This window comes from Balaenoptera musculus, chromosome 11 (genome assembly GCF_009873245.2).
Source record: "Balaenoptera musculus isolate JJ_BM4_2016_0621 chromosome 11, mBalMus1.pri.v3, whole genome shotgun sequence".
NCBI lineage: Eukaryota > Metazoa > Chordata > Mammalia > Artiodactyla > Balaenopteridae > Balaenoptera > Balaenoptera musculus.
This window is the reverse complement of record NC_045795.1, coordinates 33,382,891-33,410,083: the sequence shown is the minus strand read 5'-3', so window position 1 is coordinate 33,410,083 and position 27,193 is coordinate 33,382,891. Positions and strand designations below refer to the sequence as shown.

The 27,193-nt window shown below is 55.3% G+C and overlaps 1 protein-coding gene across 1 annotated transcript in view; it reads right to left on the bottom strand.

Moving 5' to 3' along the window:
• TFEB (transcription factor EB) overlaps window positions 1-25,657 on the bottom strand; it is a 47,891-nt gene extending 22,234 nt beyond the window's left edge. Inside the window, exon 1 of the mRNA XM_036870434.1 lies at window positions 25,408-25,657. The gene's annotated coding sequence lies outside the window, so the exon portion shown is untranslated. The remainder of the gene's footprint in view (window positions 1-25,407) is intronic.
• Between the last annotated feature and the right edge of the window lie 1,536 nt (window positions 25,658-27,193).

The window sequence follows — 27,193 nt, the reverse complement described above, 5'->3', positions numbered from 1 at the left end:
CCCCTAGGAGAGACCGTAGAGCTCAGAGATGGGCGGAAAGGGCTGCCGCGTCTGGCAGACCAATGGGAAGGACCTCCTTCACGCTGGATCCCTTTCCTCTGCTGTGAGCATCTAGAGGGATCCTGGCAGCTTCCTCCTCTTATGGTGGCACCCGGGGCACATAGTAGGTGCTCCTTAAGTATCTGCTGAATGCAATGAATGTGGTACCGGTGACTGGCCCCAGTGGGAAGGGTCTGCCTGGGGTAGAGTGGCGGGCGTGGAGTGGGGTGGCAGCTTCGTGGGCATGGAGAGAGGAGGGCTGTAGGAAGCGGGTTTGGCAAGAGGCACACTTCAAGGGACTGCCCGGGCCACCACACCTGGGTTCGGTGAGCGCGGCAGAGGCTATCAGGGCCCCTGGACACTCCCAGTCCCTCCTGCCCACCTGAGCACCTCCAACTGCCAGCACCTACACGCACCTGTGCCAGAGCCAATGGAGGCAGCACCCGCCCTCCCCCGGCCAAAGACCAGGGGGAGCTAGTAATAAACCTCCAATTCCCTCACGCCATCCCGCGGCTGGGAAGCCCTAAAGCACGTTCTCCAGAGATCCGCAGTGAGACAGCCTGGTGCCCACAGCGGTCACCTGCTCCCGAACACACATCTCACTGGCTTCCTTCCCCTCTGTGTCTCACTCAGCCTGCTCCACTAGCCATGCTTCCTGGGGTCACTTCCCAAGTAAACTGCCTGCACTCACAGCCCTGTCTCGGCCAATGGGGCCCAAGGAGGCAGTTTTAACCTGAAATTGTGCAGCTAACTCCACAGCTTAGACAGAAAGGCCAATAAAGGGGGCAGAGTATAATGGGAGCTGGGTGTCCTATGGAGAAGCTGGGAGACAGGTGCCCAAGAGCCCAGTCACTGGGGGAGACTGGTGGGGCTGAATGCAGTGGCCAAGCACATACCTAGAACTTTCCTGCCTATGGAAGACAGGACTGCCCTCAGAAGCAGAGCTAGCCTGATGAAGTGAAGAAACAGGACGTGCTGGGTTGCAAGTTATGTGATCAAGAAGCCTCCACTACAGGGGCAGCACTGGCAACACTAGGTTACCAGTAGCAAATGCCAATATGACTGGAAGCCCAGAATAGCCTCCCACCCCCAGGCTACTCCTAGGATAGAACTATGGAACTCCAGCATTCCAGAACCTGAGTGTGCCGGTCCGTTCATTCAATGGCAAAGCTGTTATGTTCCACACTCAGAACAAGGCCCTGGGGACACCCAGGGAGGCCATCTGATCCCACACTATGAACATGTGTTTTGAAGCAGGTAGAGCTGAATCCCAGATCGCTTACTGGCTGCGTAACCTTCAGCAACTTACTTAACTCCACAGCATCCTAGTATCCTCATGTACAAGATGATGATAATGTCCATCTTGGAGAGTTTCTATGAGGATTAAACATAAAGCATCTAATTTGGTGCTCAGTAAGTATTTGGTAGATGCATGGATGGATGCATGGATATAATGGATGCATGGATGAATATAATAAATGAAGTGATGGATAGACAGATGGATGAATGGATATGATGGATGGATAGATGGATGGATATGATGGACAGATGGATGGATGCATGGATGCATGGATGGACATAATGCATGAAGTGATGGATGGATGGATGGATATAATGGATAGATAGATGGATGGATGTTTGAAAGGAGACAGAAGAGACACAGTAGTTTTCTGCAGTCTGGTTCCCACGCGGTTCAATATCCTTTTAGGTTAAATTTAATAGCAAGAAAATGAAGGCCCATCACTCTCTAATTTATCTGTTAGAGAAATCTGTATCTCCATTTATCAGGTTGACAAATGCTAAGTAAATTCTTCCTAATGAGCCTTAGCCACATTATTGGCTGGGGGTGGGGGGGGGGTCATTCCCTGAAGGGGGTAGCGGGCTATGTCAGAACAGGGTGTCCTGGCTCGGTCACCATCGCACGGGTTCCCACCATGTGGTCACACCATGCCCGTATCCCTCTCCCCTCAAGTCCAAGTCCAGCCAACCCCAATCCCAGGGAAGATGGGTCAGGCAGGGGGAGCAGGCCAGTACAGCTGAGCAGAGAAGGCCAAGAACGGAGCATGGATATGTGGGCTGGGGGTGCATAGGGATCGGAGAGAAGGGACTGAAGAGCAGAGAGAGGGTTTATTGTCTTTGGAGAAGTGGAGAAAGGGAACAGCCCTGAGAGAAAAAGGGAGCAGAAACAAAATGGACTAAGCAACAAAGAAAGGTCATCCCCCTGCTTCATCACCCCCAGTGGCTCCCCACTGTCCACCACATAAAGTCCAAACTCCCTAGGTGGGCCTTTAAGGCATCCAGGATCCCCCTGCCCTCACCAAGTCCTGGGCTCAGGGGGCTTTCTCACTCTCTCCCCAACACAATCGAGGCCTCCAGATGTACCCCCTGCCCCATCCTCCATCCACAGGTTGTCTAATGCCTGTGCATCTCAGGAAGCCCTGCTCTAGGGCCACCTCTTCCAGGCAGCCCACCCTGACTCTACCCTCCTCTGATCACCATTTGAAAACAATTACTTAATCTGCTCCAAGCCAGGCTCTGTGCCTGAGGCCAAGATACAGAGGTGAGTAAGACAGTCCCTGTCCTCACCGGTACTCACAACCTAGTTTGGAAAAAACAGCATTACCTGATATCATATATTGTACTTCTTCTACGAGAATGACTACTACCACTATGACTACTACCAATAAACCTGAACTGAGCACTTACCATTTGTCAGGAACTGTTCCTAAGGGATTTACCATGTCTTAATTCATTTGCCCTTCTCAGCAACACTGGGGAGTAGGAAATATTAGTGTACCCATTTTATAAATGAGAAACTGAGGCACAGAGAAGTTACTCTGCCTAGTTTTCTCAGCTGTAGTAGAAGCTCCCTGAGGGCTGTCCCCAGGTTTTCTCTTTCTCGGCATCTCCCAGGGAGAAGGCACTCAAACATGGCCCTTCTGGGTTTGACGTGCCCTGCTGTGGCCTTGGATGAAGAGGTGTTGGCTGTCTTGGGGGACAGCATAATCGGAGTAAGCTGAGCCCAAGCAGACTGGGAAAGTAGACAAGACTCCAGGGTGGGGTGAGAAGGGAGCTGGCCTCGGTGTCCCTTTCCAGCCTCTCTCTTCCCCACCTGTCCCCAAGGCCCAGCCCTGGCATTGCACAACCGTGTGGTCCCTGCAGACTGCCCTGTTCATTTGCTGAGAGGGCTGAGGTGTCACCAAGGGGGAGCCAGGCCTCGTGCCCGGGATGGGCAGGGGACAAGGAGGTTGGGCCGAGAAGAAGGGAAGAGCTTCAGCTCTGCCCAAACCCATGGGGTCGGAGGTCATGAGTGGATAAGCTGAGACCCATAGAAGTTGATACTGGGCACCCTCCAGCCTGGCCTGAGGGGCCCAGGCGCTAGGCAGAGATGGGACCCCCTCGCAGCCTAGAGCTGGGCTGCCCCCTTGGCAGGCTCGCCGGCCTCAGAGGCCCCTTCAGGCTGGGAAACCTGAGGAGATGGGGCAGCTCAGGACAGACTCTAAGAATAGAAGCAACAGGAGGCCTTGGTCTAGGTTGGGGAAGGGGAACTTCCCGGCCAGCCTATGGAGCACAGGAAAAGGAGATGAGGGTCCAGGTCTCAGCCCTGGCCACACCTCACCTCTACATTCTTATGCCCTGCCGAGAAGCACAGGGGATATTCAGTGCCGGTGGGGCAGGGAAACTGAGGCACAGAGCCGCCTTCCAACTCTGGAGACTTGTTCTGCCTGTCCAGCCACCAGTATCATCCTTGAAAACCACCATGCTTCTCACAAGCGCACGGCTCCAGACCCTACTATTCCAGGGTCCCCTTCCACCCTGGGGACATGTATTTTCCAGACAGTAGCCTGCCTAGCCCCTCAAAGTTGGGCTGGGGAAAGAAGGAGCACTGCCTTTCCCCGAGCCCTGACCTGGAGACTGGGTATGCAGCACAGTAAGGGGTGCAGAAAAGACTCTGGACCAAGGCTGCCTGAGTTCGAACCCCAGCTGCATCCCTTGCTAGCTGTGTGCCCTTGGGCAGGCTACTGCAGCCTCTCGGGGTCTTGATGCCTCGGTTTCCTCATGTGAATGGGGGACAGTGCTCCCTGCCCTTGTATCTACAGTTGACAAAGAAACAAATGTATGCATTTGGCTCCTCAAGCATCTGCATGGTCCCGGCCCCTCAACTCGGGGCACCCTCACTCACAGCCTAATCGCCAGCCCTCCCTCCTCCTCCTCCCCGGGGCCCAGTGGCTCGGGCCCTGGCAGGGGGTGCTGAGGAGCTGACGGAGCCACTGCTGTTGATGGAGCTGGTGCCAGGCCCATGGCGGGCACAGGGCCCAGGCGTACAATGGGGCTGTGTGTGCACCCAGCGTTACCCCAGAGCAGAGCTGGGCAGGCCGGCATCTGGGGCTAAGCCAGGAATTCATTTCCCTGGAGAGGGCCTCCCCACCCCCTCCCAGGCTGCCCAGCCCCCCCTCACAGTGGGGGGGGGGGCTTGTGGGAGGCACCACCCACTCCCCCAGCAAGCCGGGCACTGGAATGGGGACGTGCCTGGTGGCGGGCACTGGGGAATAGGGACTCCTGAGTCCAGCTGCCAGGCTGGGCCGCTTACTTGTGAGGCATTTGGGACCCATTATGTAATCTGGGGCTGCGGCAAAGGGAAGGTGAAGTCTGCAGAGGCCAGAAGACACCAGAGAGGTCTGCTGTGACCCCTCCCGCACAGAGGGCCTCACTCCTCCCTCCCCAACTTGCTGAGCCTGGGCCGGTGCCCCAGGAGAGGAGCCGGCTCAGTCCCCGGGGGAATGAGTCACAGGTAGTGGCTGCAGCCAGGATGGCCGGAGCCGGGGAGACGGTGGGCAGGTGGAGCCTCTCCTCACCCCTCCCCACAGGTCTCCTCTGGCTGGAAAACCACTCGGCTGGTGTGGGGTGGTGACCACGGCATCCCAGGCTGGGCCTCTGAAGGCCACTTCCTCTGGCGCAGGGGCTTAGCTGTGCCAGGGTTGGGGGCGCACTGTCTTCTAGAGCTGCAGGCATGGACCATGCCCCCGCCCCAAATGCCACTGAGAGGAGGGTCAGACTGCAGGTCCGGGCAGCCCCCTACCCCAGAGTGAGATACAGGGTCTGAGGTGAAGGAGGAGGGGGACATGGGCCTCTGGTGAGTGGGGGAAAAGGAGGAAGCCAGGCCACCCTCTACCTCAGGTCGTGGCTCAAGTGGGGAACTGGGGAGGGGCTCCTTTGCATGAATCACTTTCCATTCTCCTCAGAGAATGAGCTTCCTCAGAGCCCAGGAAGCTCCCAGCAACAGGAGATAACTGCCCTTGCTCCCTGGCTGGCTGGATTCACACACCCTTTCACACCCAGTCACAAGGACACAAATGTGTCCCTATTGGCTGCCGCCCACAACTCGCAGAGGGTCACACACAAAAGTCATGGTGGCGGCCCCGGCCCAGCAGACATGGTTGGATGCCCACCCTTCCTCTCACACCCACAGCCCCCCGCCTCCCCACCCCAGCCATGGCCCAGGCGCATCGCACCCTGGAGGCCCCAGTCGGAGCCCCGCGGCATCCCCATCCCCATCTCGGAACCTGAGGGGTCTGCCTGGTGACGGGGGCTGGCCTTTCCCCGGTGTGCATGTGACCTGCCCTGAGAACAGAGGTCACGACACCACCGGAGGAGGCCTCCCAAGCCAAGCCCATCATCCTCGTTTCTGAGGAAGTGTCTTTGTTCAAGTTTATGAGCAAGGCCGAGCCTGCCCCCAGGGCTGGGGTAGCTTAAGGCTGGTCAAGCAAAGCAGAAGAAAGGGAAAGGGGAGTGGAGGGCAAGGAGGAAGGGGAAGAGGGGGGGATCTGCCACCCTCTCAGAGGTACCGCTGCCCTGGGATGCTGTGCTGGTGCCACTTTATTCATTCCTTTCAAATATTTCTTGAGCATTCACTACAAACGTACCTGCACTGTGGCAGGTGCCTTTCTGCCCAATCTCAGCCCTCGCTCCTTCCTGTGAGATTTTGCTTGTGGGGCTGAGTATGTCTTCAGGGCACCCATGTCCCACAGTCAGCGAGGCCAGGGCAGCGCTCAAACCTCTCCCCCAGGAGCAGCCTGGCAGCCCCCTCCCTGCCCCCACGCCCCTCGGGGAGTGCCAGCACCCTCTGGGCAACAGTGCCCACGGCACAGGTCACCTCCCAGAGTCACTGCCACGTCGGAGGGCACAGACGGCCGACGACAGGAGCCTGGGAAGTCACCCACCAGAGATTCCCAGGCTGTTTTCAACAGCAGAACCCTGTTTTCAGACAAAATTTACCTGGAAACTTGATAGTAAAACATGAGAATGAAGCAGCTTTGTGGGGAGGGGGAAGGGCCAGACCACCTGGCCTCCAACTGGGGGCCTCTCCCCCCACCACGCTGTTCTCCTAGTCCTTCCCTGAGGCACCCCCAGGGGTTCTGAGAAAGGGTCTGAAAACCAGAGTTTTCTCTGGCCTCTTTGTGTTACAGGAGATTAGGGGAAGCTATGAGTTTGGATCACATAGCTCACTGAGAGCTAGGACCCCAGCCCCCGCCGTCCAAACCTCCAGCCCCAGGGCACCCCATCTGTCACATGGGAAAGGGACACAGCAAAAAACAAACGAAAGAAAGTCTCATGGATTCAGGTCCTACCGTGTGCCCAGCACTGGGTAAAATGCTCCACGAACATCAAATGCTTTATTTTCCACCATAACTCTATGGCCTATGTAGTATCATCTCTGTCATGAAGGTAAAGAAATGGATGTTCAGAAAAGTTAAGTGAGTGGGTGGGAATGTAAGTTGGTGCAGCCACTATGGAAAACAGTGTAGAAGTTCCTCAGAAAACTAAAAATCGAATTACCATATGATCCAGCCACCCCACTCTTGAGCATGTATCCAGACAAAACTGTAATTCAAAAAGATACATGCACCCCAATGTTCACAGCGGCACTATTCACAATAGCCAAGACATGGAAACAACCTAAATATCCTTTGACAGATGAATGGATAAAGAACATGTGGTACATATATATAATGGAATATTACTCAGCCATAAAAAAGAACAAAATAATGCCATTTGCAGCAACATGGATGCAACTAGAGATTATCATACTAAGTGAAGTAAATCAGAAAGAAAAAGACAAATACCATATAATATCACTTATATGTGGAATCTAAAATATGGCACAAATGAACCTATCTGCAAAACAGAAACAGACTCACAGACGTAGAGAACAGACTTGTGGTTGTGGGGGAGGGACGGGTTGGGAGTTTGGGATTAGCAGATGTAAACTATTACATATAGGATGGATAAACAACAAGGTCCTACTGTATAGCACAGGAAACTATATTCAATGTCCTGTGATAAACCATAATGGAAAAGAATATATAAAAAAAAAAAGAAAAGAAAGAAAAGTGACTCAACCAACCTGTGAAGGGCAAAGCCCACATTCCAACCCACCTGTGTGCCCTTGACCCCTCAGGGCAGCCTGGCAGAAATCACCCCATCATGATGCCCGGGTACAACCACTTTGAGCCCCATGCCAAGCTTCACCTCACTCAGAGAACAGCCAAGACGCCTCCTCCCCAACTCAGGGCACACACAGAGCTTCTCACTAGTAACAATAACAATAGCAATAATGACAATACCACCAGCTCCCTACTATACAGCACTTACTAGGTAGGCACTTGGTACATTATTATTTTACTGAATCCTTACAACACTCTACTCCCACCCCAACTTCACAGATGAGGAAACTGAGGCGCAGAGAGGTTGAGGACTTGCCCAAGGTCACACAGCTAGGAAGGAGCAAAGCCAGGACTTGAGCCCAGGCTGTCTGGCCCTGGAGCCTGCACACCTCACCACTGAGTACCCTCCTTCCCTATAATGTCTGCTGGCTCCTCCCGCAGCAGTGGCTGTAACAAGTGCCCCAGCTCGGGGCTTGCCCTCCTGCTCTGAGGCCCTTCTCTTCAGGGGTCAGAGGCTGACTGAATCCCTGAGGGATGGACGTGGGAAAGCCTACCGGATGAGTACCATCAGCTCATGCTGTCCGGTTGGATGGTAACCCCCAGCCCACCTCCCCACCCCCACCGACAGGCGCTGGAAGGATGAGGTCGTGGGTGAGCCAACAACATTCAAGCACAAATAGGACGCCTACTGCATGCCCAGTTTTAAGTAGTGGCAGGTGCAGGAAGCAGAAGACTCTGTCCTTGCTGTCCTGCCAGAGGCTCTGGCCCCCAGCAATGCCCAAAGGGTCGCCCTGCCACCCCCACCCCCTTCAGTACTGTCTGCACCAGATGTTGGCAATGCTTAGAAACAGAATTAAAAATAGTCTCTATAATGAGTCAGTGCTAAGAATAACTCGGGCAAACAGCCCTCGGGGAGAGGACACTGCCAGGGAGGCACCACCACCTCCCACCTCCCAAGCCAGCCTGGCCCACCCCCCAGCCTTGCACCCGGAGCCCCTGGCAGCCTGCAGAGAGCCTGGGATATTTATACCCCAACTGCTGAGTGGACAGAGATGTGGGCACGCCCGCACACACTCCCTGCCTGAAGGGGCCGGGGGATCAGAGGAGTGGGCAGATTCTGGAGACCACCATGCTCAAGGCGGAGCCATACTGAGGCACCGAGACACTTGAGTTTCTTTCCCAATTCTGACACCAGCTCCCCACAGGACACTGGGAAACCATGCCCCCGGCTCCCCTCCCCTCACCTGTGAAACGGGTCCCTAGTGTCAGCCAGACCAGCCCACTTCCTAGGTGACCAGGGGAACTGAGACCAGAGAGGACCAGCAATGTACTAAAGGGCAGATGTCAAATATGGGGAGCAAATCGGACCATGGGAGTCAGAACCATGCCAGATCCCACGGCCAGGGGCTCCCACATTTCTTCCATGTTCTTCCCTCATCGCCCCCACCCCGAAATGATCAGAATTGCTAGACTCATGGACATCTGGACATGAACTGAAGATTAACAGAGCACATTCACACAAGGTGTCAGAGCTGAACCCCTCAGTACCTGCAGGTGAGAGACAAGGTGATGAGTACCACTCTACAGTTGAAGAGACTGAGGCTCAGAAAACTGAATTAACTTGCTAGGAGCCCCTCAGCTGGGATGAAGCCTTATTGCCACCTACCAGCCCAGAAGCATCTCCCAGGAGCCCGTATGCTCCTCTTCCAGCGACACCCAGAAGGAACAGGACACCCTCTAACACTGCTGGGAGGCAGAGGGAAGGGGCCAGAAAAAGGTGAGGGCCTTCAGGAAGGGAGCAGCACCACACACGTTTCTCTGAGAAGAAGAGAGGAAGGAGAGAAGGAAGTCGGTGTCCTGGGCAGAGCACGGGCCATGGAGCCAGGAGCCCTGGGCTCTAGTCACAGCTCTGTTAGAGATAACTGCATGATCTGGGAAAATCATTTCCTAGGCTTCACTCTAGGTCTCAGTTTCTCCATCTGGAAAATGGAGCTTTGAACACCAGGCCTTTGAAATATCCTGAAGTATACCATGACCACACACTGGAGGTGCATAAAGAATATTAGCATATCAAAGGCTCTGACAAGTCCTGTAGCAAAGAAATCCATTTTACTTTTTTTTTCAACTCTCCCACACCTGCTTGATCACCAAACCCTTCCACAGAACACTTCTTGAGAAACTCTGGAGTAGATCTGGGGTCAGCACTTCAAATGCCTCCACGGGCCAGCAGGAAACATGAAAGCTTGAAGCAGGCCCAGACAAAATACATCGGGACCTGCAGTTAGCTCCAAGCCCTGAAAAATTCTTGGTAGCTCTGGGGGCTGAAGAGTCTAGCATTTCTGTTCTGTGAAGGCCTCCCCCAGGACCCATCCGGGGTTTTGATCCCATCTGATCCTCAGCAATTCTGTTGAGAAGGGCAGGGAGGGGGTCAGTACCCTGTGTCACACAGCTGAGGAGACTGGGACCCAAGGAGACCAGAGAATGGGCCCCGGGCCACACAATGGTTCCCTGGTACAGACAGGAGAGATGGTGTCCTAAGTACCAAGCACTTGACCTCCATAATCTCATGGAATTCTCACAACAACCCTTTGAGGAGGGCACTGTGGTTATACCCATTTCACAGAGCAAGAAATGAATGGGCAAAGAGGTTCAGGCTCTTGTCCAAGGTTGCACAGCTGGCAAGTGCTACTGCCTGGCTTTCAACCCTGGCAGCCTGAATCCAGAACTCATGCCCTCGGCCCAGCTCTGCCACTCACTAGCTAGCGAGAGAGATTTGACCATTCTGAGCCTCAGTTTCCTCACCTAAAAACGGGATGATAAAAAGACCTGCATGTTAGGTTATTGTGAAGATTCAATTTGCAAATATACAAAAGTGCCTGGCATACAGTAGGTACTCAATATACGTGACCTCTCATTAAATACCACATCCTCCTGTGGGAGCTCACGCCTGAGCCTCTGGGTTCTGGGTCTGGCAGGCTCAAAGCCACCCACAGCTTCCTGAAAATTGACCTCTGCCAATAAGTCCAAGGACACAGACCCTCCACCTGGCATCACAGGCCTCCAAGCTGGGGCTCCTCGGGTACCCCATGTAGGTGGGGGCTCTGGAGGTTGGGTTTCCCAGACCCAGGCCAAACCTGGGTCTCATCCCCTGGGGACCCTAATGGGCCACCTCCCCCTCAGAGCTGGGGATATCCCCAGCTCACCATGGGTCACAGGCCTCTCCCCACCCTTGCCCCAGCTCACGGGGTGGGGAGGTGGGGGGGCTCTCCCGCGAGGCAGCTGATATCCTCATGACCTGCCCCAGCCCTCCCAGCCTTAGAGACAACAGTTACAACCCACCCAGAGCTCGCCACACTTCCTGTAGCCAGCTCAGCCCTGTTAGGTCACAAGATGGGCATCACCACCCAGACGGCTGGCTGCTCAGGGATTTGTATGCCCACTTTATAGATGAAGAAACAGAGACCCCACCTTAGCCCGGGCAGAGATCTAAGTCATAGAAAGGCTTCTGGCTCCTGGACTGAGCTCACAGGGCTGAGCCAGGTCCCAGGCCAGGCCCATCTGAGCCAGCCGGGGCAGCAAAAAGGAGGAGAAGACTCAGGAGACTCCCAGGGGCCAAGGGGAGGAGGGAGAGTATCTGAGCCCTGAGTCCCACCCATCACTGCAGATCCTGCAAGTCTTGGGGTGGGCGGAGCGTCAGTAAACCTGAGTCCTCCTCTACCCCACCCCACCCCAGCCAGGGAAGACATGCACAGTCCTCACCCAGTGCCTTGAGACAACCCTCACCCTCACCTCTGGCCAGGCCTGGCCCCGCAGCCCTCCACTGACAGGGAGCCCCCACTGGGGGGCTCTCTATCTCCAGACCCCAAGTCAAGCACTCACCCCAGGCATTGCCTCCCCTCACTGTCCCCACCCCATGCATGTCATCATCCAGGAAGCCCTCCCTAACCACCCCCTGCCCTCTGTGTCTGCTGACCCCCACCGGGCCCGCTCACACAACCACCTTGCTAAGAATTGGGTCCCAACCCCCCAGTCTGGCTCCCACATGTGGAGCTGGGTCTTACACTGAGTAGGTGCTCCATAAACATCACTGCACGGGAGGGAGATCATCTCTCAGGCGGTGGCCCCAAATATTTTGACCATGACTCACAGAAAAGTATATTTTATTTGACCCAGGACACACACACACACACACACACACACACACACACACACGGAGTGCATGTACACATGCACATGAAACTCCAAAAAAGTTGTACAAAACAACACTTACCAGTACTGTGCAATACACTTGGATGTTTCCTATCATTCTTTTCCATTTAATTTATTACTTCCTTTTCATTTCATTTTCATTGAGACCCACTAAGCTGATTTCATGGCCAGATTAGGGTCCAATCAGTGGCCCTGATCCACAGTTCAAAGAATGGCCCTCCAAGGATATCTGTATAGCCCGCTCCCTGCCTGGCACACGACTCTCTGTGTAACAGGTGCCTAAGAGAGGCATCCATTTGGCGGACACTGACTCCAGCCAGGCCTGTGCTAAGCATTTTATTATGGTATCTCATTTCATCCTCACGGTCATCTTAAGAGGAAGGGACTGGGAGGAGTTTTACATGTGAGGAAACTGAGGCCAAGGTCACAGAGTAAACGGCTCAGGCAGGGGTCAGAGCCAGGGCTGCCTGAATTTGGAGCCACGTTCATGACCATCCTGCCCCATCCTGCCCCCCAGGTGAGCGGCCTTCAACTCTTCTCGAAAGTCCACCCACGGGGGCTTCCCTGGTGGCGCAGTGGTTAAGAATCCGCCTGCCAATGCAGGGGACACGGGTTCGAGCCCTCGTCTGGGAAGATTCCACATGCCGCGGAGCGACTAGGCCCGTGAGCCACAACTACTGAGCCTGCGTGTCTGGAGCCTGTGCTCCGCAACGGGAGAGGCCGCGATAGTGAGAGGCCCGCGCACCGCGATGAAGAGTGGCCCCCGCTTGCCGCAACTGGAGAAAGCCCTCGCACAGAAACGAAGACCCAACACAGCCAAAAATAAATATAAATAAATAAATAAATTTCTAAAAAAAAAAAAAAAAAGAAAGTCCACCCACGGGCAGGGAGCTCTGCACAAGGAAGTCCATTCCCTCCCACTACGAAAAAGCCGTTCCCTATATTAATGTCATTCTTTATACTTGTTGACTATGTGATTGGAGATGGTACAAAGAGAAGACAGGGCTCCTGGCCGGAGCTGATGGGCCGTGAGGCGGGCCCCCACCCCCCCCTCACAACACACCCTGCTCCCTCCTCTCCACCCGCCCACCTCCAGCCGAACCCAGAGGAGGTCCAGCAGGGCTAAGGCAGACCATTCTGCTGTTCTCGTCACTGACATTACTGCCCTGGTAAGTCACGCGATGCCTCTGTGCCTCCGTGTCCCCACCTGTGAAATGGGGGTGATGACAGCACCCACCTCATAGGGTGAGTGTGAGGGTCCAAGGGGCTGGTACAGGTCAAGCATTTGGCCCAGCATCTGACGTGGAGTGAGGTCTGGAAACAGGAGCTCTTATTAGTATCCCCAGTCCCCAGTCAAATCCTCGCCATCAGAAATAATCACCGTGAACCTGGTGTTTTGCTGTTTGTACACAAACATGCTCACATACAGGTACGACATTAACCTGTGCCAGGTGCTGTTCTGAGCACTCTCCGTGAATTAAGTCTTTTAATCCTCAGAATGAACCCACACCGTGGGCACTGTAACTGTCATCTCCATTTTACAGAAGAGAAAACTGAGGCCCCAGGATCACACAGCTGCAAAAGCAGCAGGGCCAGGATTTGAACCCAGCTGGCCCGGCAGTGTCTGCTCCCAATCCTGACGTCAGCGTGTATTTCCTGCAGCCTGGCCGCCGGGCTAAGTGCATCATGCCCATTACCTTCTCACCAGAGGCTCAGACGAGCCTGGGAGAGGAGGAGAGGAGGAGAGGAGGCAGGGAGCGCTTAGTTACACTGGCCAGGGCTGCACGGCTCCGCAGAGGTGGGGCTGGCAGTCTGCTTCTCCTGATTTCGCATGCTTTCCACCATCCCATCCTCTCCCCAGCCCCTCCCTTCACCGCCTGCTTCCCCAGCCCTGACCCCGCTCAAAAGATACCCACATGCCAGCGCAGCCTGCGGGACCTCATCCCCACTAACCCAGCTCCCCAAAGACACACACACGCACGCACACGCACACGCACACGCACATGCACACATGCCCGTGTACCTGGAGAGGGCAGCCCCCTGGAAGGAGGCCCCCAGGAACGCTCAGCTCTTCGGGGGTCCAGAGCCCAGGGCCGTGCCCCTGGCCCCAGCGCCGGCCCCAGTTTCCTCATTTTCCCCAGTGCTGTTTCTCACCCAGCCCCCTGCACCTTGGCCTGAGAGGAAGTTGCACAATCCCCTGGGAGCTGCAAATGTGGCTGAGGATTACTCACAGTGCAGAGGGAACCACACGCCCAGAAGGTCTCTCATACCCACAACTCTACCCAGTGCAGATGGGCTCCCAGCTCCCATCTCGCGGACCCGGGGCTCCAGGCCACCTACAGGGTCCCTCCCTGCTCCAGACTGAGCCAATGACAGCCCCACTGCCCACAGAGCCACACAGGAACCCAGGCCAAGCTGCCCCTGCACCGAGATGGAGAGGCACAGAGGGGCAAGAATTTGCAGGAATCCTACTAGGTCCCGTGCGGGCCAGACCCTAACCCACACATCCTCCCTGTCCCTCCTGGAGGTGTGTGTCCCCTTAGCCAGAAGCCCCACGGTTCACCACTTTCCTGACTGACCCCACACCTGTGACCTCAGCCTTCGGCCTTCCCAGGGCCTCCAGACACCCAATTCACACTCTCACTCTGGCCCACCTTGAAATGGACCCTGAGACCCAGCACAGTCCTGTGCAGCTCTGGGGAGATCTGAGCCACCGTACGATTCTCACTTGTGGGAAAATGCTCTTGCTACACATGCGATTTCAGAGGTTCCTCAGCCCCCGAAGCACTTCTCTAACAGCCTGAGACACTTGACATTTCACTAGTGTTTCTTTCTCGTGGCTAAGGGACTCCCATCCCTGGTAGGTAGATACTGCTTGTCAAGAAAGGCTGGCAGTCACTGAGCTGTCATTAGTCATCTACATCTCAGGGTGGATGAGTTCACTAGGCCCTTTCACGAGAGTATGTCTCAGGAAGGGATAGTGTAGTGGCGGGGAGACTAGGCACGCCAAGGTTCCTGAAGATGCATGGGGTGAGGTGAGCCTCAGAATGGGGAGGTCAAAGAGGCCCGGAGAGCTCTGACCCAGACTCTGGCCCAATCCTGGGCCCTCCCTGAGATAGCAAACTCCAGAGGGACACAAAGCTTGGCCTGGGTGTACAAAGCCCCTAAGGATGACCTCTGGCTCCCACGCTTCACCACCGGACTTGAAATGGGGCCTCAGATAAGGAGTATGATAAGCACCTCTTATCACCCCACACAACCTTGGACTCCCACCCAGCTGAGGACAAAGTCAGAAATGGTTTTTCCTGGGCCCCAGGGCTCCCCAGAGAGCCCCTCATTTCTGCAGCCCTCATCAAAAGGCAGGGGCCCTCAGGGCAGTTCCCCCACAGCCCTCTGAGACCTGGAGTAGCAGGAGGCTCATGGCCATCACCTGACGCCTCCAGCTCAGTGCACGGACAGGGAGCACAGTCGAGGGGAAGGGCTGGCGCTGGAAACCCCCCACCCCCTGGAAACAATGGCCATGGGCCCCTTTGCAGGGATGCTTCCCAAGATGCCTATACAGCCACCCTCTCCCCAGTCCTGACAACAACCTATGAAGGGGAGGGGGCAGCAACCCTTGCCACCCTCCTTTTTAGATGAGGAGACTGAGGCTCAAAGCATTTAGTCACTTCCCTAAGGCCACACAGCGAGGTCATGGCAAATCTCAGGTTCCTGGATCCTTCCCTAGAACAGAGTTTCTCAACCTCAACATGACTGACACCGGGGGCCAGATAACTCTTTGTTGCCGGGCTGTTCTGAGCATTTTAGGACCTTTAGCAGCATCTCTGGCCTCTACCCACTAGATGCCAGTAGGATTCCCTGAGTTGTGACAACCAAAAATGTCATCAGACATTGCCAAATGTCCCCTGGGAGACAAAGAGAACTACTGCCCTAAAAGGACCTGAAAGATGGGCACCTGCCAATTCTAAATTGAAGGGTATCTGCTGGAGCCCTAGATGTGCCAGGCAGGAGGGCCTGAAGGTGCTGTAAGTACCCTGTCGGCTCAGTACCCTCTGGGCAGAGCTGCCTCATTGGCAGCCAGTGCCACTTGGGAATCTCGTCCCAAGACCACCTCCCCCCGCCAACCTATAAACCAGCCCCCGCCCTGGCATTCAATATTTCAGTGGTCTTTCAATTATTTTGATCACTCACCCCTGTGAGTAAAAAATTTTGAGCACCCCCAATATTAGTTTCTTTTCTCAGGGATTGCTTATAAATACCAGTGTATTAATATATCATGCATGTGAGCAAACATACACAAAAATAGATCTATAAAAAAGGTGAGAAGGGAAATATAAATTACACCCATGATGAGATACTGTTACACGCTCACCAGTGGGACAGAACTGAAACAGTCTACCAATACCAAGTGTTAGTGAGGATACAGAGCGATAGGAACTCTTAGGTGTCACCAGTGAGGAGTAAATTGGTGCAACCACTTAACACAGTATTTACTAAAGCTGAAATATGCATTGCATACCCTGTGCTCTAGCAATTCCGCTCCGGGTTATACGGACTCTGGAGAAGTGTATGCACCAGTGTACCAAGAAGCAAATTCCAGGATGTTCTTACAGCATTGTTCACAGTAGCCAGAAAAGGAAAGCAACCCAAAAGTCCATGAGTGGCGGGATGGATACAAATATGGTAACAAGTTCATACAGTGAATACTATACAGCAGTGAAAATGAACACACCACAGCTACACACAACAATGGTGGACGGATCTCACAACGTGACAAAAGAACATGTTCAGTGTCATTCCAGCTCTAGAGACTCAAAATCAGGCAAAACTAAACTCTCTTGCTAAAGGATGCAGGTACAGGTGGTTACATGATAAAGGAAAGCAAGGAACTGATTATCTTGAAAGTCACAACAGTGGTTTGCTCTGGGGGAGGGGCTTATGACCAAGGTGGGGCGCACAAGTTGATTTCAGAATGCAGGTTACATTCTGTTTCTTCCTCTGGGTGGTGGTAACCTGGGTGTTCACTTTTATAATTATTTATTATATTATCCATATAGGTTTATGCTCCTTTTGGCAATTATGCTATATTTCACCATAAAAGGAGGGACAAAAGGATGAGATAGAAATACATAGAAATAGAAGTTCTAATATTTTCTTCTCACACCTGGCTTTGAAAACCACTATGATTAGACCAAACCTACTGGATGAGAAGCTATAGTTAGTCACAGGTCTGGAGGAACCAGTGACACCCAGGGCTGTCTGTAGAGGGGCTCCTCCAGCTGGCCCAGACTACGGGCTGCCCCTCAGCCCACAGGACCAGGCCCTTTGATCTCCCACCCACCCCCGGGCATCCCAGCCACCACATGCCCCTGGTGGCCAAGGGCAGGGGGTTGCATGATGCTGGGCTCCCTCACACCCACCTCACCCTGCCCTGGGCCATTCCTCTGGGTCCCCGACAGCAGAGCTCAGAGGTCCACACTGGGAACGCCCTAGGGGAGCAGGGCAGGCCTCACACACCCTCTAAATACACCAAAAGAAGGAGGGAGGCAGAAAAATGAAATGAAGAAGATGAAGCAGGACAGGGAGACACACCCGCATCTAGGTAGGCCTGATGTTCCAGATGCCGTGGAACTACATGAAGGGTCAGAGGGATGGTGATGTGAGGGGCAAAGGAAAGAGGGGGGAAGAGAGGGATGCTGGAGGTGGGGGGTGGGCAGAGGCACTGCTCCAGTTCCAAGCCCAAGTCTTGGGGCTCAGCAACAGGTGTGCCCAAAGAGGCCTGAGCTGTTGCACCCAATTTAGCACCGTGTGCCCCAGAGCCCAGGGCTTCAGATGACAGGCGGGTAGCTCAGGAGCCAGCAGCCTCCCTGCGGCCTCACCTCTCACTCAGCAGCCTCTAGGCCTCTGGGAAGAAAGGACTCTATCCAGGAAGGAAGGCTCCTGGGCCTGCAGAGGTGACCCCTGGGTGGGAGGACCCAGGGATCGAGAGAGCCACCCTTTCTGGAGCTCAAGGGGTGAGAAGGGCTGAGCCAAGTTCTCAGTGCTGGCACGAGCCCTCCTGTAAAAACTCCCTCTGGACCAAGGAAGGATGCCCTTCGGCGGGGGAGGGATAAATTGGGAGATTGGGATTGACATATACACACTACTATACATAAAATAGATAACTAATAAGAACCTACCGTATAGCACAGGGAACACTACTCAATACTCTGTAATGACCTAGATGGGAACAGAATCTAAAAAAAGAGTGGATATGTGGATATGCATAACTGATTCACTTTGTTGTACACCTGAAACTAACACAACATTGTAAATCAACTATACTCCAATAAAAATTAACTAAAAAAAAAAGGAAGAATGCTCTTCAGACCAAAGGGCCAGGCGTCGACACATTTGTGGTCATTTAGTCCACGGCTCTATACTATCTCACATCACTCTGCCTTTTCACTGTCCTATGCAGTTACTGAAATTCCCCACCAGGCTATCAGTTTTGGGGGAGGAGCCGTGTCTTTATTCCCACCCACCCTGCTTGGCCGGCACAGTGCCAGGCCCCAACTCAGTCCGTGCCTGCTGACTCCAATGGATGCTGGAGTGGGTCCCCCGCACTCCCTGGATCCCGGTCCCCTCCTCTCGACAACACAGGGGCTGCGCCAGCCGGCCTCTGAGGCCCACAGCCCTGCAGCTCCGATCAGCCCACGTCAAAGCCAGATGGTGCCTCGCTGGCAGGGGCAGCTGAGAGCGCACCTGGCCAGGGCAGGGAGGGGACAGAGGCGGCAGGGGGTGGACAGGATAGTGTGTCACCTCCTGGCCACACTGCACCCCTCAGGGATGTAGGAGCTGGGGCAGGTGCTGTCCCCAAACCAACTGTAAACAAGGCTGAGGACAGGCTGTGACTTCCCTAGGCAAACAGGAGAAAACAAACCGGAGCCCCACCCCACAGACCCACTGGTAGAACTGGGGTGGGGGGTGGGGGGTGGGGGGCAGGGCTGCTGCAAACTCTCTGCGGGGAGGGACAGGCTGTGAGCCCCACGCTAGAGCCGGGCTGGGCCTGGATCACTGTGGGCAGAGGCGGGGAGCTCCTCCCTGCACAAGTCCCTGGGAACCAGTCCCTGGGTCTTAAATGGTGACGTTCCTGCAGAGCAGAGACCACGGGTAAAGCATTTGTGTGTCCTCGTTTCTGAGCACACGACCGGGGCCCAATTCATGCTCGCTCACTCACTTCATGAAGCTGTACTGAGCACCCACTACACACCAGCCTCTCTCCAGGCACTGGCGATACTGCATCCTACAAGACAGACCCCACCCCTGTACTCAGAGTGTGACCTTGGAGCAGTCCATTCATCTGTAGATTGATGGGCTCCGACTCCAGCTCATCTCACCACCCCCCTGCAGGGCTGGAGGACCTGCCATCACCTCTTCTCACTTCCCAGAAGGCTTCCCTGCAACTCCCCCAGCTTCCAAGGAAGACTCCACCCACACAGGCCTCCCAGTGAAACCCCAGTGTCACCCGACTATCTGCTGCCCTCAAGGCCCAGGACCCCCTGGAAGATGATGGACACATCCCTACTCCCAACAATGACCCCCACCCACCATTCCAACATCTCCAGGCCAGGTGAAGAAAGGAGAAGGAAATGCCTATTTCTTGCATGTGTATTATCATTTTTATTATTAACCAAAAAATGCAATTCAGTGATCAAACACCCTCCACAGGGTGGGAAAGTAAAATAACATGATGGGTCTTTCTACAGCCTCACTTTGGGCTGCTTTGGACACCTCCACCCTGGTACCAGCAATGCCACCCTGGCTCCAAGCACTTTTACGGGAGCTTCAGACCCCACCGCCCCCGTGTCCTGATGACTCTCGGGGCTGGTGCTGTCCACCTCACCTTGCCTTCAGCAGAAACTATTTCCTGAGCACCTGTCCTGAAGGGTGGGGCTAAGACTGGACACTGGTCAGAGTAATGGGAGGTGGGGGCAGAAAGTCAGGATGGGGGAGGGAGGGCTGACCATACCAGAGACTAGGGGTCACCAAATGGTCTCAGAGTGGTTCCTGCCCCTGGGGACCTGGATTCGAAAAGGAGACAGGCCTAAGAGACCCAAAGGAATCGGAGACCCAGGAAACAGATAGCTCTGGCCTGGGTAGCTGCAAAACAGTAGGTTATCAAAGTGGGGTCCCAGGACCAGAAGCATTAGCATCACCAGCGAACGTGTCAGAATTGCAAATTCTAGACCTATTGGAATTTGCAGGCCTACTCAATTAAAAACCCTGAGAGTGGGGCCCAGTAATCTGTTTTAACAATCCTGCAGTTGATTCTGATGCCCACTCAAATTTGAGAACCACTGTCCTAGAGACAGGGCTTTAGAATCATCAGACAAAAAAAAATTTTTTTTTTTTAATATTGATGCCTAAGCCCCTCCCTGAAGACTCAGATGCAACAGTTTTTTTTAAAAGAGCTCCCCAGGGCATCACAACATCCAGCCGGAGCTGCAGATAGAGCAGTCCCCTGGTCTCCTGGAAGGGTGTACCTTTATGGACAGAGGATTTGCCTATAGGGAGGGGAGTAGGGGAGGGGTTGCCAGGAGAAGGGACCAGCATGAACAAGGGCTGGGACGAGGGAATATGGACCATGGGTTTCTGGATAGTCTGTTGGAATTCCTGGATTAATCCCATGGCATCACATTTGACTCTGGGACCCCGCTGTGTGGATAGAAGACAAGAAGGCAGCCTGGCCCCAAGGAAGCTGGGCAAGGGTGGGGATGACCAGACCTCATTTCTCTTCCTCCTCATGCCCACACTTAAGAGACAGGAAAGAAAACTGGTGATGACTCTGCCTCTTGCTTCTGCCCCTCTCGGCTGCCCTCTGCTCTCACCCACTGCCCCACTGCCCCACAGCCAGCAAAGCATTTCCTGTGGGCACGGTAAGTTCCACATCCTGCCTTATGGCTGAGATTTTATCTCTGCTTTTAGTGGCATTGCAGACAAGGAGATCTGTATCTCTGGTCAGAGTGCAAGAGGGCCAGGCAGCAGGAGAGTAGGGGAAGGGCCTCTGGTCAGGAGTGAGTAGTAAGTGACCAGGCCAGATGCTATCCTAGGAGTCCCAAGGGGCGGGGCAGGGCAGGGCAGGGGGGGTAGGGATGCTGCAGGCATGGCCAAATCTGCTACCTTGTTAATTGTGGAGACCGAGCAGGGTGTGGTACAACAGGGAGTGGTGGGGACTGTGGCCATGGAGTCTGCAAAGCCCCATATAAGGCATTTTGCTTGAGGCTGCTAGACCCACGGGAGAGGCCTGTTTGCAACCCATAGGTCTTTATTTCTCCCTTAGAGCTCTCTATGCCTCTATTTCCTCACCTGGAAATGAGAAATAAAGACATTATAGGAGTTAATTATGATAATTAACATTTTTTGAGCACGGCACTGTTCTAGGCCCTGTACATGCAGCGAGCACCAACATAGCCCTCCCTACAGCACTATTAGGTAGGTGCTACTATACTCCTCGATTTCTAGGTGTGGAAACAGAGACACAGTGTGGTTAAGCAGCTTGCCCAGGGTCACACAGCTAGTAAGTGGCAGAGCTGGGATTCCAAGCCAGGCACCCTGGCCCTGGAGCTCATGCTCTAGGGTACACTTAGCCCAGCGCTCAATACATGGTAGCTACGGCTCTGTCCCAAGAAAAACTGGCTGGCCGCTCCACGGGGCCAGGCTTTAGCGAAAGCTCTCCTGAGCGGACTTGGGCAGCACCTCCCCCCTCCCCTGCACCCCATACCCAACCCTTTCTGAAGCCTCTCCTGCCTTGGTGCCTTTGCGGAAGATGGGTAGAAGGCTCGCACTGGAGGGGACTCCACACATGATCTAGGTTCACAGATACGGAAACTGAGGCTGAGAGAGGCAGGGACCGGCCATGGATACATAGAGGGAGAAAATCTGGGCCATCTTTGCAGTCTCCCACACTAATAAAGAGAAATGGGCAGGATGGAGGAGAGGGTTGAATAAGGGTGGGAATGGGTGCTAAAATGTGAGGCAGGTCCCAGGTCATGTCAAGGTATATTTTATACATTATCACTATAGGCATTTTGTGATACCACATGGCCTGTCAGTGCGGGGTCTCCTGGGTTCTTCTCACGACTTTCTCTGCTGTCCCCTTCTCACCCAATAGCTCCCCAGTCTTTTCTCCACATCTGATTAAACAAGTGCCTACTGAGGGCTTCACTGTAAGGGAATGTTTGAGGTATCCAAGGAGACCCAGGAAGCCTTGTCTGAACCCATCTCCTCCCCGGGCCGGGCAGGAGAGTTCTTGCCAGGGGTCCTTCATCACCTGTGTCAGCAGCTCAGAAGAGCAGCCAGGAGACAGGTGTGTCCTGAGGCAGGGGCTTCAGCAAGTCCCACCCCTGCTCAGAGCAGGAGACCCCGGAGGGGGAAAAGAAGGTTCCTGCACCACCACACACCCTGCCTTTTAAGAGAGAACTCCTGGGAAACCCTGACGTGGTCTTCTGCAGGGATTGAGAACATGGATTTTGGACTCAGTTGGGCCTGGGTTAGAATCCCTGCCACTTCCAGGTTATGTGACTTCAGGCAACCTGCTTAACTTCTCTGAATCAGTATAATGAAAATAATAAGTACTACCTCATTCTGAAGAGTAAATATACAATAAATGTTGACAACTATTGTTATAACTAAAATTTATTACAATATTGTTCTATTATAGCATAAAGAGAATAGATGCATATTCTATTAATGTTAAGTTATCGTTACACTGTCATAGACATGCATATACACAATTCATCTATATACATGTATGTAGATACCTATAACCTCATAACCACACACACAAACTCCCATCAATCACATACATCCCACACTGACATACAGAGCAGCACCCTGGACTCACCACGTACCAGGCACCTGACTCCTTACAGCAGCCTGTGAAGTTTGTACATTTTTATCTCCCTCTTTTCAGATGAGGTTACATACACTATATGCAAAAACACCCACTGTATCCTGGGATGTGGACACTTCTGGCAGCTCTGGGAACTCTGAACTCCCTCCCTCTGTATCAGAGGAGGCCAACCCAATTTCCACGGTCATCTCCAGGGCAGCCCCAAGCTGGGCCCCAAGTGCTGACTGCCCTCCATCCCTAGGACAAAGGCCCAACCTGGCTTTCATGCCAGCTGCGGTTGGGGAAACCCCTGCTGCCGGCAGAAACCAAGTTGACTTTGAAAAGGAAGAGACAGAAGCCAGGGGGTGGCTAGGCCACTCCCTGTGGGGGCAGGTGCTAAGTAACTCTATAAACTCTGGCTAATGATGCAATTACAGCCATAAACAGAGCCCCAGGAGGGATCCAGGCCAGAAGCCAGACCCTCTAAGGGCAGCCAGGTCTGAGAGGTGGGAAGCCCCTCCCACCTGCTTTCCAGCTGACAGGCTGAAAGGGAGGCCTCACTGGCCATGGAGGTGAGCACTGGGTACTCCCATCATCCCAGAACCCTGGATGGGTTTCTGCCTGCCCTGGCCCACCCTCCTACCCACCTCTGACTGTGAGTTACCAGGCCATCAGCCCACAGAAGCCCAGGGGCTCTCCCTGGATTGAGTGCTCACCTGACGAGATGTCCCCAATCCCTGCACCCCTTCCATGGGACACAGAACCAGGAGACCTGGGTTCCCATTTGGCTGCACCTCAGAGATCTGAGTTGAGGACAAAATAGCACTGCAGCTGTAACAGGCCTTGTAAACGGTAAGCAACACTGGCTGCTCTCCCACACAAGCAGAGCATAGAGTCACCCTAAACAGCCCTTCATTTACACTCTCTGGTTCCCGACGCACATCTAGAAGCCAGGAGGCAGGCAGAATGAAGGGGCCCAAGTGAATTGTTATTTTTCCCACGGCTGGGGAAACTGAGGCATGGTACAAGCACACCTCAGGCTACCAGGCAGGGCTCCCAAGGCAGCCAGCCCTTCCCCTCTCCAGCCTATTCTGGCCTGGCTGTCTCCCTCGCAGACTGTGATCTCCCTGAAGGCAGGGCTTGGGAGCCATCTCTCAGGCTGGGAAGAGTGAAGGCCTCAGAGGGAACAAGCCAAGGAACCAAGAACTGTGATCTGATCTGAGGGCACCCACATCTGGCAGCCGTGGAGGACACCAGAGACCGGCCCCCTACCTTCCTCTCCACCCCCAGTTGCCCAAGAGTGCCAGGTCTTGGGCCGGTGGAATCTCAGCTGGCAGGGTCCTGAGCCCACATCCCAGAGGTGTCACTGGGGACCTGAACCGGCCTGTCCCCTTCCCTGCTCACCCAAGCACCCCTCTCTCAGGGTGGGGGGTGGGGTCTGGGAGGCAATTAACTGACACTTCCCCAGAGAACACTAAGCCAAAGCGCTAAAGTTTAGTCCAGAAACTGTTCGCGCAGAACCATCCCCAGAACAGACGGGCGGGAGGACGACGGCAGGAGTGGACGGGGCATCTGAGAAGGACCCCGCGGTGAGGGGCTGGCCTGGAATGAGGAGGGGGTGGGGGAGCCCTGGGCAATGCGGGCGCTCGCGCAGACAAGCCCCGCCCCAGGCGCCCTCTCCCCCTCCCTCCCTTCCTCCCTCCCCCTGGGCGCTGGGCTGGGGCGCGCCGGGCAGCTTCGGCGCGAACCTGCTCGCGCAACCCTGAGCAGCTCGGGGCAGCCGTGCGTGAAGCCAGAACCCCCGGCGGGAGGGGGCCGAGGGGCGGGGGAGCCGAGCTGGCATCAGCCCGCTCCCTTCGAGGAGGCGAGCGCACTCGCTGCGGCCGAATAGCTGATCGGGGTACCGGGAGGAGGGGAGAAGAAGGAGCGCTGACTCGGGGGCGGGACAGCCTGAGGTTGGGCGGTGCGGACTCAGGGAATCGGGGGGAAGGGGGCGTGTTTTCCGGGATTCGGGACCGAGACGAAGGGGGACACTCAGGGGGCGGGCAGATGGCTGCGAGCTCCAGGGAGGGTAGAAAGAGGGGCGTGCAGTGGGTGAGCTCTGGGGTTGGGGTTCCCTAAGGTCGTGGAATAATGCAAGGGGGAGAAAAAGACTGCGCTCAGGGATACCGGGGGACTCTGGCAGGGGCGGCTTCTTCAAGAGACCGAGGGGGAGGAAGGGACGGGAAGGGAGGGAGGGATGGTACTTCCACCCGCCCCCCCCTCAGCTTCCAGCAGCCCGGCCCCCGGGGCGTGGCGCCGCTCCGGCCCTCCCATTCCCCCGGACCATCCAGGCAGGGCCTGGCCCGGCCGGACTCGGCCCCCGCACACCTCCCCTACCTCCAGCGCCCTCCCCCGTGCCACCCGCCCCAGCCGCGTCCGGTGGAGAAGAAGTAAGTGGGCGCCGGGCCCACACGCCCTCAAACTTCTTGCAAGTTCACTCCCACGCCTCCCGCCCCTTCGACTCCCAGCTCCCGGGCCGGGAAGGCCCGTGCCCGCCACGGCCCCTCCCGCCTGGTTACATAAGGTCGCAGAGAAGCCGCCCCCCGGCCCGGGCCTGAAGGGAGGGGCTGAAGGGGCTCCCAAGCTCCGCGGGCAGCGCCGCCCCGGCCATGCGCCGGGCGTCCCGGGCTAGACGGACAGCGGGGCGGGTGGCAGCGCGGCGCACACGGTCTCGCTCCCCTTTCCAGCCGACACCCCCACCCACCCACCTGTGTCCCAGACCCACTGGATCGGAGCAGGCGAGCCTCGGTCAGGGGTTCCGGGCCCTCCGCGCACCCCTTGCCCCCCGGCGCCGCTCACCTAACTATGAAGGTCAATCCGTCCGCCGCCCGCGCCCCGCGGCTCCGGCAACTTCTCCCAAGTTCAGGTGTCCGGCCCGAGAGCTGTGCCGGCCACCCCCTCCCGGACTCCTCAGGCTCCGCGCCACCAGGGAGGCCCGCCCCCGTCCGCCCTTCCCTCTGCCGTCGGCGCCGCCGCCGCTCCCTACGTCCAGCCGGCGGCCGCCGCCTCCGCTGTCACCGAGCCCCGCGCCCGGCGCCGGGGCTCCTGCTGTCACTCCGCACCCACTTCCCGCCGCGCCCGGCAGAGGGCAGCACCCTACCCTGCGGCCCCGCCCCGCCCGACTCCGCCCCACGTCGACCTGCCGCGGAGCCCGCTGGGAAGCGTAGTCCTCCCTGCCTCTCGGGTAGGCACGCCGGGATTTGTAGTCCCGCTCTGTGAGTTCAGGCCTGTAGAGGGACTTGGCGTTTAGTTTGGAAACTTGGTTTCACTTCGTTTATACCCCTTTTGCAAGTTTTCTCTTTTCAATAAGTGATGTCCGAACCACAGATCACCACAATACACCCTGTGGCCTATCTGACCCCAAGGAGAGGCTTGCAGCGGGCTGACTTTCCTGGAGTCTAGGAAAGATGTAGGGTCCCAGATGGTGTGCTGTTGCCATAGAAACCCCTCTGTGTCAAACCTCAGTTTCCCTCCTGGTTTGGAGTCGGGTACCAGACCTGGATCTTGAGCATAAGGGACAAGGTTGGTCAGCATGGTAAAGGAAATATGACTATAAAATAGAGCCCACCTCCCCTCTAATTGTGAGTTCTCCATTTATATATACCCCCTCCCCACCTAGACCTCATCAGCCCGAGCTTGCAGGTACCCCCCACTGCCATGTTGCTGGACAGAAATTTCCTGACCTCTTTCGTGTCACCTTCCCCTGCTGGAAGTTACAGGGTGCTGAGCTATCATTCTTTGCCTTTTCCTCCTCTTCCTCCTCCTCCTCCTCCCCCTCCCCCTACCATGTTCCCCCCGCCCCCCGCAGGTTTCTGGGTCTTTTGCTGGGTGGGTCCTATGGAGGACAGGAATGAAGTCCATGAAGTCCAGAAGGACAAGACCTCTTGCTCAGTTGGTTAGAACAAATGGGCTTGATTTTCATGTGATTCAAATACCTATCCCTCTTGTCCATGGTTGAGAGCCAGCCCTTCTTTAAAGACAAGCCCTGGGACATAGGGGTCTGGGTTAAAATACGATAGGCTTAACTCAGCCCAGATCTTCTGGAGCCCTCCTAGAACCTACTAGGTTCTGGTGGCATCAGGTGATCTCTCCCTAAATGATCCATGACTGTTACAAGTGTGTATCGGCATCCAGCCTTACTCTGAGAGCTCCTAGTGAAACTTGATCACAGATAAGGAGGAAGAGGCCCAGATTTAGGATACATTGGACCCCTAGTCACACTGCTAGTGCACATGTGTGGGGTAACTCTGGTGGCAGTTTGGTAAATTAGGTCAGCAGAGCATTTTGGATTGTCCATTACAAAGGAATGCCCTGCTTCCATGCCACTACCACTGTCTTCCCTCTCCAGAGAAAAGCTGCGAACAGACTCCAAGCTTTGAGGGATGCAGGGCCCACCTCCAAGCCCTACCCTGTGCCCTATTTCTCTTAGGTTCTCAGTGACCCACTGCAAACCTCCTAGAAACTCAGGGAGAACATGGTGCAGCAGAGGCAAATGTGCCCCTGACTCTCATTGTCCCCATTGTCTGAGACCAGGGGCTGCCTTACAGGCCACAACTGCCCTCTAGAAAGAACAGGCTGGCCGATA